This window comes from Arachis ipaensis, chromosome B4 (genome assembly GCF_059453495.1).
Source record: "Arachis ipaensis isolate K30076 ecotype BB chromosome B4, ASM5945349v1, whole genome shotgun sequence".
Lineage (NCBI taxonomy): Eukaryota > Viridiplantae > Streptophyta > Magnoliopsida > Fabales > Fabaceae > Arachis > Arachis ipaensis.
This window is the reverse complement of record NC_142439.1, coordinates 26,162,749-26,175,186: the sequence shown is the minus strand read 5'-3', so window position 1 is coordinate 26,175,186 and position 12,438 is coordinate 26,162,749. Positions and strand designations below refer to the sequence as shown.

General features: G+C 36.9%; 2 non-coding genes across 2 annotated transcripts; both read left to right on the top strand.

The window, feature by feature from the left end:
- Positions 1–1,571: 1,571 nt before the first annotated feature.
- LOC148566985 (small nucleolar RNA R71) lies at positions 1,572–1,679 on the top strand. The gene has a single exon (XR_015882896.1). It is a non-coding gene; the product is annotated as a small nucleolar RNA R71 (small nucleolar RNA).
- A 7,348-nt stretch (positions 1,680–9,027) lies between these two features.
- On the top strand, positions 9,028–9,131 carry LOC148566984 (small nucleolar RNA R71). The gene has a single exon (XR_015882533.1). It is a non-coding gene; the product is annotated as a small nucleolar RNA R71 (small nucleolar RNA).
- Positions 9,132–12,438: the final 3,307 nt, after the last annotated feature.

The window sequence follows — 12,438 nt, the reverse complement described above, 5'->3', positions numbered from 1 at the left end:
TTTGGGGGCTCTGTATGACTCTGTTTTGAGAGAAGCTTACTGTGCCTCTTTTCCATGTTTACAGAAGGATGTCCTTGAGTTTTAAACACAAGGGAGTCCTCATTCAATTGAAGGACTAGTTCATCTCTGTCAACATCAATCACAGCTCTTGCTGTGGCTAGGAAGGGTCTTCCAAGGATGATGGATTCATCCTCATCCTTCCCAGTATCTAGGATTATGAAATCAGCAGGGATGTAAAGGCCTTCAACCTTTACTAACACGTCCTCTACCTGTCCATAAGCCTCTTTTCTTGAATTGTCTGCCATCTCTAATGAGATTTTAGCAGCTTGTACCTCAAATATTCCCAGTTTCTCCATTACAGAGAGTGGCATGAGGTTTATTCCTGACCCAAGGTCACATAGAGCCTTCTCAAAGGTCATGGTGCCTATGGTGCAAGGTATTAGGAACTTTCTAGGATCCTGTTTCTTCTGAGGCAATCTCAGTTGATCCAATGCATTTAGTTTATTGGTGAACAGGGGAGGTTCATCTCCCCAAGTCTCACTACCAAATAAATTAGCATTCAGCTTCATGATTGCACCAAGAAACTTGGCAACTTGCTCTTCAGTAACATCCTCATTCTCTTCAGAAGAAGAATACTCATCAGAGCTCATGAAGGGCGTAAGGAGGTTTAATGGAATCTCTATGGTCTCTAGATGAGTCTCAGAGTCCTTTGGTTCCTCAAAGGGAAACTCCTTATTGATCACTGGACGTCCCAGGAGGTCTTCCTCACTGGGATTCACGTCCTCCTCCTCTCTTGTGGGTTCGGCCATGATGGTCAATTCAATGGCCTTGCACTCTCCTTTTGGATTTTCTTCTGTATTGCTTGGGAGAGCATTAGGAGGGGTTTCAATGATCTTTTTACTCAGCTGGCCCACTTGTGCCTCCAAATTTCTAATGGAGGACCTTGTTTCATTCATGAAACTCAGAGTGACCTTAGATAGATCAGAGACTAAGTTTGCTAAATTAGAGGTATTTTGTTCAGAGTTCTCTGTCTGTTGTTGAGTGGATGATGGAAAAGGCTTGCTATTGCTAAACCTGTTTCTTCCACCATTATTAAAGCCTTGTTGAGGCTTTTGTTGATCCTTCCATGAGAGATTTGGGTGATTTCTCCATGAGGGATTATAGGTGTTTCCATAGGGTTCACCCATGTAATTCACCTCTGCAATTGCAGGTTTTTCAGGATCATAAGCTTCTTCTTCAGAAGATGCCTCTTGAGTACTGCTGGATGCAGCTTGCATTCCATTCAGACTCTGAGAAATCATATTGACTTGCTGAGTCAATATTTTATTCTGAGCCAATATGGCATTCAGAGTATCAATTTCAAGAACTCCCTTCTTCTGGGGTGTCCCATTACTCACAGGATTCCTCTCAGAAGTGTACATGAACTGGTTGTTAGCAACCATGTCAATGAGTTCTTGAGCTTCTGCAGGAGTTTTCTTTAGGTGAATGGATCCACCTGCAGAAGTATCCAATGACATCTTAGCTAATTCAGACAGACCATCATAGAATATATCCAGGATGGTCCATTCTGAAAGCATGTCAGAAGGACACTTTTTGGTCAGTTCCTTGTATCTCTCCCAAGCTTCATAGAGGGATTCACCTTCTTTTTGTCTGAAGGTTTGAACATCCACTCTAAGCTTACTCAGCTTTTGAGGAGGAAAGAACTTGGCTAAGAAAGCCTTGACCAGCTTATCCCAAGAGTTCAGGCTATCTTTAGGTTGAGAATCCAACCATATTCTAGCTTTGTCTCTCACAGCAAAAAGGGAAAAGCATGAGCCTGTAGATTTCAGGATCTACTCCATTAGTCTTAACAGTATCACAGATCTGCAAGAATTCAGTTAAGAACTGAAAGGGATCTTCAGATGGAAGTCCATGAAACTTGCAGTTTTGTTGCATCAGAGAAACTAATTGAGGTTTAAGCTCAAAATTGTTTGCTCCAATGGTAGGGATGGAGATGCTTCTTCCATGTAAATTGGAATTAGGTGCAGTAAAGTCACCAAGCATCCTCCTTGCATTATTATTATTTTCGGCTGCCATATCCTCTTCTTGTTCGAAAATTCCTGTAAGGTTGTCTCTGTATTGTTGTATTTTAACTTCTCTTAGTTTCCTTTTCAGAGTCCTTTCAGGTTCAGGGTCTGCTTCAACAAGAATGTTCTTGTCCTTGCTCCTGCTCATATGAAAGAGAAGAGAACAAGAAAAGAAGGGAAATCCTCTATGTTACAGTAAAGAGGTTCCTTATTGTTAGTAGAAGAAGAAATGGAATAAGAGTGAAGAAGAATGGATAATCCAAACACAAGGGTGAGGATAGGAGCAGAGATATGAGATGAAGAGAAGTGTTAGTAAGTAATTAAATAAATAGAAGAAGATGAGAGAGAGAAATTTTCAAAAATAATTTTTGAAAAGGAGTTGATGATTTTCGAAAATTAAAGGGGAAATAAAATTAAAATTAAAATTTAAAACAATTAGTTAATTAAAAGAATTTTGAAAAAGGAGGGAGATAATTTTCAAAAATTAGAGAGGGAAAATTAGTTAGGTAGTTTTGAAAAAGATATGAAACAAACAAAAAGTCAATTAGTTAGTTGAAAAAGATTTGAAAATCAATTTTTAAAAGATAAGGAGATAAGAAGTTAGAAAAGATATTTGAAAAAGATAAGATAAAAAAGATATTTTTGAAAAGATATGATTGAAATTAGTTTTGAAAAAGATTTGATTTTTAAAATCACAATTAATGACTTGATTCACAAGAAATCACAAGATATGATTCTAGAACTTAAAGTTTGAATCTTCCTTAACAAGTAAGTAACAACTTGAAATTTTTGAACCAAAACATTAATTGTTGATGATATTTTCGAAAATATGATGTAAAATTAAGAAAAATGAAAAAGATTTGATTTTTGAAAATGATTTTGAAAAAGATAAGATTTTCAAATTGAAAATTTGATTTGACTCATAAGAAACAACTAGATTTTAAAATTTTTCGAAAAAGTCAATCCAAATTTTCGAAATTTATGAGTGAAAAAGGGAAAGATATTTTTTTTATTTTTGAATTTTTAATGATGAAAGAGAAAAACATGAAAAAGACTCATAACATAAAAATTATGAATCAAAACACACAATGCATGCAAGAACACTATGAATGTCAAGATGAACACCAAGAACACTTTGAAGATCAAGATGAACATCAAGACTTATTTTTGAAAAATTTTCAAGAAAAGAAAAACATGCAAGACACCAAACTTAGAAATTTTTCATGTATAGACACTATGAATGCAAGAATGCATATGAAAAACAAGAAAAGACACAAAACAAGAAAATATGAAGATCAAACAAGAAGACTGGCCAAGAACAACTTGAAGATCATGAAGAACACTATGAATGCATGAATTTTCGAAAAAAAATGCATAAAGAATTTTTAGAAAAAAATGCAATTGACACCAAACTTAAAAATTGACTCAAGACTCAAACAAGAAACACAAAATATTTTTGATTTTATGATTTTATGATTTTTTGTATTTTTATTTTATATTTTTCGAGAATTATTTGAAAAATAAAAATAAGGATTTCAAAATTTTTAATATGAATTCCAAGAATCTTGTACTCTTAGTCTAAAGCTTCAGTCTAGGAATTAGACATGACTCACTAGTCAGCCAAGCTTTAGTATGCTATTACATGCATTGAAGTGATTAGTTGAATCCTCAGTCCAAGAGAATTTAGACATGGCTTTACAGCCAACCAGGATTCAACAAATCATCATGAAACACTAGAATTCATTCTTAAAAATTCTGAAGAAAAATATATTTTATTTTATTTTTTTCTTTTTTTTTGAAAATTAATTGGGAAAAACGATAAAGAAGGAAATATTTTTGAAAAATTTTTGAAAACTTTTTGAAAACAAAATAAGAAGAAAATTACCTAATCTGAGCAACATGATGAACCGTCAGTTGACCAAACTCGAACAATCCCCGGCAATGGCGCCAAAAACTTGGTGCACGAAATTGTTAACCCTGGTAATGGCTCGAAAAACTTGGTGCACTAATCTTAATTCATAATTTGTCACAACTTCGATACAACTAACCAGCAAGTGCACTGGGTCGTCCAAGTAATAAAACCTTACGTGAGTAAGGGTCGATCCCACGGAGATTGTCGGCTTGAAGCAAGCTATGGTCACCTTGTAAATCTCAGTCAGGCGGATATCAAATGGTTATGGAGTTTTCGAATAATAATAATAAATAAACAGAAAATAAAGATAGAACTACTTATGTAAATCATTGGTGAGAATTTCAGATAAGCGTATAGAGATGCTTTCGTTCCTCTGAACCTCTGCTTTCCTGCTGTCTTCATCCAATCAATCCTACTCCTTTCCATGGCAAGCTTTATATAGGGCATCACCATTGTCAATGGCTACATCCCATCCTCTCTGTGAAAATTGTCCAAATGCTCTGTCACGACACGGCTAATCATCCGAAGGTTCTCGATCATACTGGAATAGGATTCACCCTCCTTTTGCATCTGTCACTACGCCCAGCACTCGCGAGTTTGAAGTTCATCACAGCCATCCCTTCCCAGATCCTACTCGGAATACCACAAACAAGGTTTAAACTTTTCGGATCTCAGGAATGGCCATCCATGAGTTCTAACTTATACCATGAAGACACTAATAACTCGGACTCAGTCCCCTGTATTAGATATCCAAGAGATATTCATTCTAGCTTGTTTGCATGTAGAACGGAAGTGTTTGTCAGGCACGCGTTCATAAGTGAGAATGATGATGAGCGTCACATAATCATCACATTCATCATGTTCTTGGGTGCGAATGGATATCTTAGAAGCGGAATAAGTTGAATTGAATATAAAACAGTAGTACTTTGCATTAAATCATGAGGAACAGCAGAGCTCCACACCTTGATCTATGGAGTGCAGAAACTCTACCGTTGAAAAATACATAAGTGAAAGGTTCAGTCATGGCCGAATGGCCAGCCCCCATGATCTAACAACTAAACGTCCCAAGATGATCCCCCCGATCTCAAATACAATAGTAAAAAGTCCTATTTATACTAAACTAGCTACTATGGTTTACAGAAGTAAGTAATTGATGCATAAATCCACTTCCGGGGCCCACTTGGTGTGTGCTTGGACTGAGCTTGAAGTTTACACGTGGAGAGGTCATTCTTGGAGTTGAACGCCAGTTTGTAACGTGTTTCTGGCGTTCAACTCTGGGTTGTGACGTGTTTCTGGCGTTTAACTCCAGACTGCAGCGTAGAACTGGCGTTCAACGCCCTTTTGCGTCGTCTAAACTCGGGCAAAGTATAGACTATTATATATTGCTGGAAAGCCCTAGATGTCTACTTTCCAACGCCATTGAGAGCGCGCCATTTGGAGTCTGTAACTCCAGAAAATCCACTTTGAGTGCAGGGAGGTCAGAATCGGCAGTCCTTCTTCAACCTCTGAATCTGATTTTTGCTCAAGTCCCTCAATTTCAGCCAGAAATTACCTGAAATCACAGAAAAACACATAAACTCATAGTGAAGTCCAGAAATGTGAATTTAACATAAAAACTAATAAAAACATCCCTAAAAGTAACTAGATCCTACTAAAAACATACTAAAAACAATGCCAAAAAGCGTATAAATTATCCGCTCATCATCTGCCACCTTGTAGAGTTCTAGGGATATGATCTCATGAACTTCTACTTCCTCTCCAATCATGATACTATAGATCATGATAGCCCGGTCTATTGTAACTTCAGACCGGTTGCTAGTAGGAATGATAGAGTGTTGGATGAACTCCAACCATCTCCTAGCCACGGGTTTGAGGTTAAGCCTTCTTAGTTGAACCGGCTTGCCTCTTGAGTCTTTCTTCCATTGAGCTCCTTCCACACAAATGTCCTAAGGACTTGGTCCAACCTTTGATCAAAGTTGACCCTTCTAGTGAAAGGATAAGGATCTCCTTGCATCATTGGCAAGTTGAATGCCATCCTCACATTTTTCGGACTGAAATCCAAGTAATTCCCCCAAACCATTGTGAGCCAATTCTTTGGGTTCGGGTTCACACTTTGGTCATGGTTCTTAGTGATCCATGCATTAGCATAGAACTCTTGAACCATTAAGATTTTGACTTGTTGAATGAGGTTGGTGAGAGTTTTCCAACCTCTTCTTTGAATCTCATGTCGGATCTCCAGATATTCACTCTTTTTGAGCTTGAAGGGGACCTCCGGGATCACCTTTTTCTTGGCCACAACTTCATAGAAGTGGTCTTGATGGACCTTTGAGATGAATCTCTCCATCTCCCATAACTCGGAGGTGGAAGCAATTGCCTTCCCTTTCCTCTTTCTAGAGGTTTCTCCGGCCTTAGGTGCCATTAATGGTTATGGAAAAACAAGAAGCTTAGCTTTTCCCCCGCCAAACTTAGAATGATTGCTCGTCCTCGAGCAAAAGAAGAAAGAAAGGAGTAGAAGAAGAAGAAATGGAGGAGATGAAGGGTAGTGAAGGTTTCGGCCAAGGGAGGTAGTAGTGTGTATGATGTGTGAAATTGAAGGTAGTGAGGAGGGGTATTTATAGGGTAGGAGAGAGGGGGAATTTGGTCATAAAGGGGTGGGTTTGGGAGGGAAATGGTTTGAATTTGAATGGTGGGGTAGGTGGGGTTTTATGATGGATGGATGTGAGTGGTGAAGAGATTATGGAGAAGAAGGTAAGATTTGATAGGTGATGGGTATTTGGGGAAGAGTTATTGATGAGATTGGTCAAGGGTATTTGGGAAAGAGTGTTATGGAAAGGTGTGAAGAGGAAAGAAGAAGAGGTGGGGTAGGTGGGGATTCTGTGGGATCTACAGATCCTGAGGTGTCAAGGAATTCTGCTCCCTGCACCATTCTGGCATTCAAACGCCCATTTTGTGCCAATCCTGGTGTTTAACGCCAGCTCTGCTACCTTTCCTGGCGTTAAACGTCAGCCCTGCTACCTTTCCTGACGTTAAACGCCAGCTAGATGCCCATTTCTGGCGTTTAACGCCAGCCAGATGCCAGACAGCCCTTTCTGGCGTTAAACGCCCAGAGTGCTGCCCATTCTAGTGTTTAACGCCCAGAATGCTACCAGGCTGGGCGTTAAACGCCCATTTTGCTATCCTTACTGGCGTTTAAACGCCAGTAAGCCTGTCCTCCAGGGTGTGCTATTTTTGATGCTGTTTTTTATTCTGTTTTTTTATTTTTCATTTGTTTTTGTGACTTCACATGATCATCAACCTAAAGAAAACATAAAATAACAATGGAAAATAAATAAATATAATTAAATAACATTGGGTTGCCTCCCAACAAGTGCTTCTTTAATGTCAATAGCTTGACAGTGAGCTCTTAGAGAGCTTCACAGAGACTCAGAGCTTGATGATGGCCTCCTAACACCAAACTTAGAAGTTGAGTGTGGGGGCTTTGCTTGACTCTGTATTGAAAGAAGCTTTTCATGCTTCCTCTCCATGGTTACAGAAGAAGATCCTTGAGCCTTAAACACAAGGTGGTCCTCATTCAATTGAAGGACCAACTCTCCTCTGTCCACATCAATCACAGCTCTTGCTGTGGCTAGGAAGGGTCTTCCAAGGATAATGGATTCATCTTCATCCTTCCCAGTGTCTAGGATTATGAAATCAGCAGGGATGTAAAAGCTTTCAACCTTCACTAAGACATCCTCTACAAATCCATAAGCCTGTTTTCTTGAATTGTCTGCCATCTCTAGTGAGATTCTTGCAGCTTGTACCTCAAAGATCCCTAGTTTCTCCATTACAGAGAGTGGCATAAGGTTTATACTTGAACCAAGGTCACACAGAGCCTTCTTAAAGGTCATGGTGCCTATGATACAAGGTATTAAGAACTTTTCAGGATCCGGTTTCTTCTGAGGTAATTTCTGTTGAACCAAAGGATTCAGTTCATTACTGAGCAATGGAGGTTCATCCTCCCAAGTCTCATTACCAAATAACTTAACATTCAGCTTCATGATTGCTCCTAGGTATTGAGCAACTTGCTCTTCAGCAATATCTTTATCCTCTTCAGAGGAAGAATACTCATCAGAGCTCATGAATGGCAACAGTAAGTTCAGTGGAATCTCTATGGTCTCTATATGAGCCTTAGATTCTCTTGGTTCCTCATTAGGGAACTCCTTAGTGGCCAGTGAACGTCCATTGAAGTCTTCCTCACTGGAATTCACTATCTCATCTTCATCACTAGGTTTGGCCATGTTGGTTATATTTATGGCCTTGCACTCTCTCTTTGGATTCTCTTATGTATTGCTTGGGAGAGTACTAGGAGGGATTTCAGTAACTCTTTTACTCATTTGACCCACTTGTGCCTCCAAGTTTCTAATGGAGGACCTTGTTTGAGTTATGAGACTGAGAGTGGTCTTAGATAGATTAGAGACTATGATTGCTAAGTCAGAGTGGCTCTGCTTAGAATTCTTTTTCTGTTGCTCAGAAGATGATGGAAAAGGCTTGCTATATCCAAACTTATTTCTCCCACCATTATTATTATTGAAGCCTTGATTAGTCTTCTGTTGATCATTCCATGAGAAATTAGGGTGATTTCACCATGAAGGATTATAGGTGTTTTCATAGGATTCTCTCATGTAATTCACCTCTTCCATTGCAGGATTCTCAGGGTCATAAGCTTCTCCTTCAGGGGAGGCTTCTTTAGTACTGCCTGATGTAGCTTGGATTTCAGTCAGACTCTGAGAAATCATATTGACTTGCTGAGTCAATATTTTATTCTGAGCCAATATTGCATTCAGAGTTTCAATCTCAAGAACTCCTTTCTTCTGAGTTGTCCCATTATTCACAGGATTTCTTTCAGAAGTGTACATGAACTGGTTATTTGCCACCATTTCAATGAGTTCCTGGGCTTCTGCAGGCGTCTTCTTCAGATGAAGAGATCCTCCAGTGGAGTGATCCAATGACATCTTGGACAATTCAGACAGACCATCATAGAATATACATAAGATGCTCCATTCTGAAAACATGTCAGAAGGACACCTTCTGATCAATTGCTTGTATCTTTCCCAAGCTTCATAGAGGGATTCACCTTCCTTCTGTCTGAAGGTTTGGACTTCCACTCTAAGCTTGCTCAACTTTTGAGGTGGAAAGAATTTGGCCAAGAAAACATTGGCCAACCTTTTCCAAGAGTTCAGGCTTTCTTTAGATTGTGAGTCCAACCATGTCCTAGCTCTATCTCTTACAGCAAAGGGAAAAAGCATAAGTTTGTAGACCTCAGGATTAACCCCATTAGTCTTAACAGTGTCACATATTTACAAGAATTCAGCTAAGAACCGATGAGGATCTTCCAATGGAAGTCCATGAAACTTACAATTCTGTTGCATTAGAGAAACTAATTGAGGCTTAAGCTCAAAGTTGTTTGCACCAATTGCAGGAATTGAGATGCTTCTTCCATAGAAGTCAGAAGTGGGTGCATTAAAATCACCAAGCATCTTCTTTGCATATCCACCATTATTGTTATTTTCGGCTGCCATGTCTTCTTCTTTTTCGAAAATTTCTGTTAGGTCCTCTCTAGAGTTTTGTGCTTTAGCTTCTCTTAGTTTCCTCTTTAGAGTCCTTTCAGGTTTAGGATCAGCTTCAACAAGAATGTTCTTATCCTTGTTCCTGCTCATATGAAAAAGAAGAGAACAGAAAAGAATAGGAATCCTCTATGTCACAGTATAGAGATTCCTTTATGTGAGTAGAAGAATAGAAGAATAGAATGAAGAAGGAAGAAGAAGGAGAATTCGAACACAGAGAGAGGGAGAGGGTTCGAATTATAAACAGAAGAGAAGTGTTAGTAAATAAATGAAATAAATAGAAAGAGATGAGAGAGAGAAGAAATTCGAATATTAATTATAAGAAAATAAAAAATATTTTTGTTTTTAATTTAATTATTGGTTAGTATTCAAAAATTAAGAGAAATAAAAAAAATTAAAACTTAAAACAATTAGTTAATTAAAAAGAATTTTGAAAAAAGAGGTTAGTGATTTTCGAAAATTGGAGAGAGAAAAGTAGTTAGGTGGTTTTGAAAAAGATATGATTGAAATAGAAAACTTTTAAAATTAAACAAAAAGTCAAGTAGTTAATTGAAAAAGATTTGAAAATCAATTTTGAAAAGATAAGAAGTTAGAAAAGGATTTTGAAATTAAATTTTGAAAAAGATATGATTGAAATTTATTTTGAAAAAGATTTGAAAAGGAGATTAAAAAGATTTGATTTTTGAAATTAAAGTTGATTACTTGACTAACAAGAAACTAAAAGATATGATTCTAGAATTTAAGGATTGATCCTTTCTTAATAGGCAAGTAACAACTTGAGAATTTTTTGAATCAAAATATTAAATGTTAGCATTAATTTCAAAAATATAAAATAAAAATAAGAAAAAGATTTTGAAAATCAAATTTTTAAAGTTTTCGAAAATATATAAAAAAATGAAAAATATTTGATTTTTGAAAAAGATTTGAAAAAGATAGAAAATTTTTTATTGAAATTTTGACTTAACTAGTAAGAAACAACTATATTTTAAAACTTTATGACTAAATCAATCTAAAATTTTGAAATTTATGAGTGAAATAAGGGAAAGATATTTTTTTATTTTTAAATTTTAATGAGAAAAGAGAAAAACATCAAAATGAAACATGACATAAAAATTATGAATCAAAACAAGAAAAATATGCAAGAACACTTTGAATGTCAAGATGAACACCAAGAACACTTTGAAGAGCATGATGAACACCAAGAACATATTTTTGAAAATTTTTAAGAAAAGAAAAACATGCAAGACACCAAACTTAAAAATTTTTATTCTATAGACACTAATAATTTAAAAATGCATATGAAAAACAAGAAAAAGACACAAAACAAGAAAATGTAAAGATCAAACAAAGAAAATCATTAAGAACAATTTGAAGATCAATGAAGAACACATGCATGAATTTTTCAAAAATTTTAGAAAATTAAAGGCATGCAATTGACGCCAAACTTAAAATTTGACACTAGACTCAAACAAGAAACACAAAATATTTTTGGTTTTTATGATTTTATAATTTTTTTTTGTATTTTTCGAAAATTATGTTGGAAAAAGAAAATAAAAAGATACATAATTTTTAATAAGAATTCCAGGAATCATGTAATGTCAGTCTAAAGCTCCGGTCCAAAAGAATTAGACATGGTCAAATGGCCAGCCAAGCTTTGAGTGAAAGCTTCGGTCCAAAAAATTAGACATGGCCAAATAGCCAGCCAAGCTTTAGCATAAAACATACAAGCATGTCAATGAGAAGTGAAAGCCATAGTCCAAAAGATTAGACATGGCTAAACAGCCAGCCAGGCTTCAACATATCTTATGAAACTCTAGAATTTGTTCTTAAAAATTCTGAAGAACACACATTTTTATTGAATTTTTCGAAAACTATTTTTTTTGTATTTTTTTTTTGAAATTAAATAAAAATTAAAAAGCTTAAACATAAAATAAAATTACCTAATCTAAGCAACAAGATGAACTGTCAGTTGTCCAAACTCGAACAATCCCCGACAACGGCGCAAAAAACTTGGTATACGGAATCGTGATCTCACACTTTTCTCACAACTCCGTGCAGCTGACCAGCAAGTGCACTGGGTCGTCCAAGTAATAAACCTTACGTGAGTAAGGGTCGATCCCATGGAGATTGTCGGCTTGAAGCAAGCTATGATCATCCTTGTAAATCTCAGTCAGGCAGATTCAAATGGTTATGAAGTTTTAATAATTAAAATATAAATAAAACATAAAATTAAGATAAAGTTACTTGTGTAATTCATTGGTGGGAATTTCAGATAAGCGTATGGAGATGCTTTGTTGCTTCTGAACCTCTGCTTTCCTATTGCCTTCTTCCAACCATGCGTTACTTCCTTCCATGGCAAGCTGTAAGATCCTCTCAGTGAAAATGGTCCTCTACGATTTCTGCATGGCTAATCAACTGTCAAATTGCTCGTATTGGACGAAAAATACCAGGTATAGCTACTGCATGGCTAATCATCTGTCGGTTCCCACTAGCATCGGAATAAGATCCATTGATCCTTTTGCAAACTGTCACTTGCGCCCAACATTCGCAGGTTTGAAGCTCTTTACAGTCATCCCTTCCCGGATCTTACTCGGAATACCACAGACAAGATTTAGACTTTCCGGATCCCAGGAATGCTGCCAATAATTCTAGCCTATACCACGAAGATCCTAATCTCATGGACTCGGTCCGTGTATTAGATATCCAAGAGAGTATACTCCCGCTGTCGTCCAATGACTACGTTGAATATCATGTAGACCGCTTTGTGGTTGTCAGGCACGCGGATCTTGGCTAAGCGAGTAACAAAGATTGGGTGATTGTCATGGGTCACCCCTTCATTATGACTTAACTGAATTAA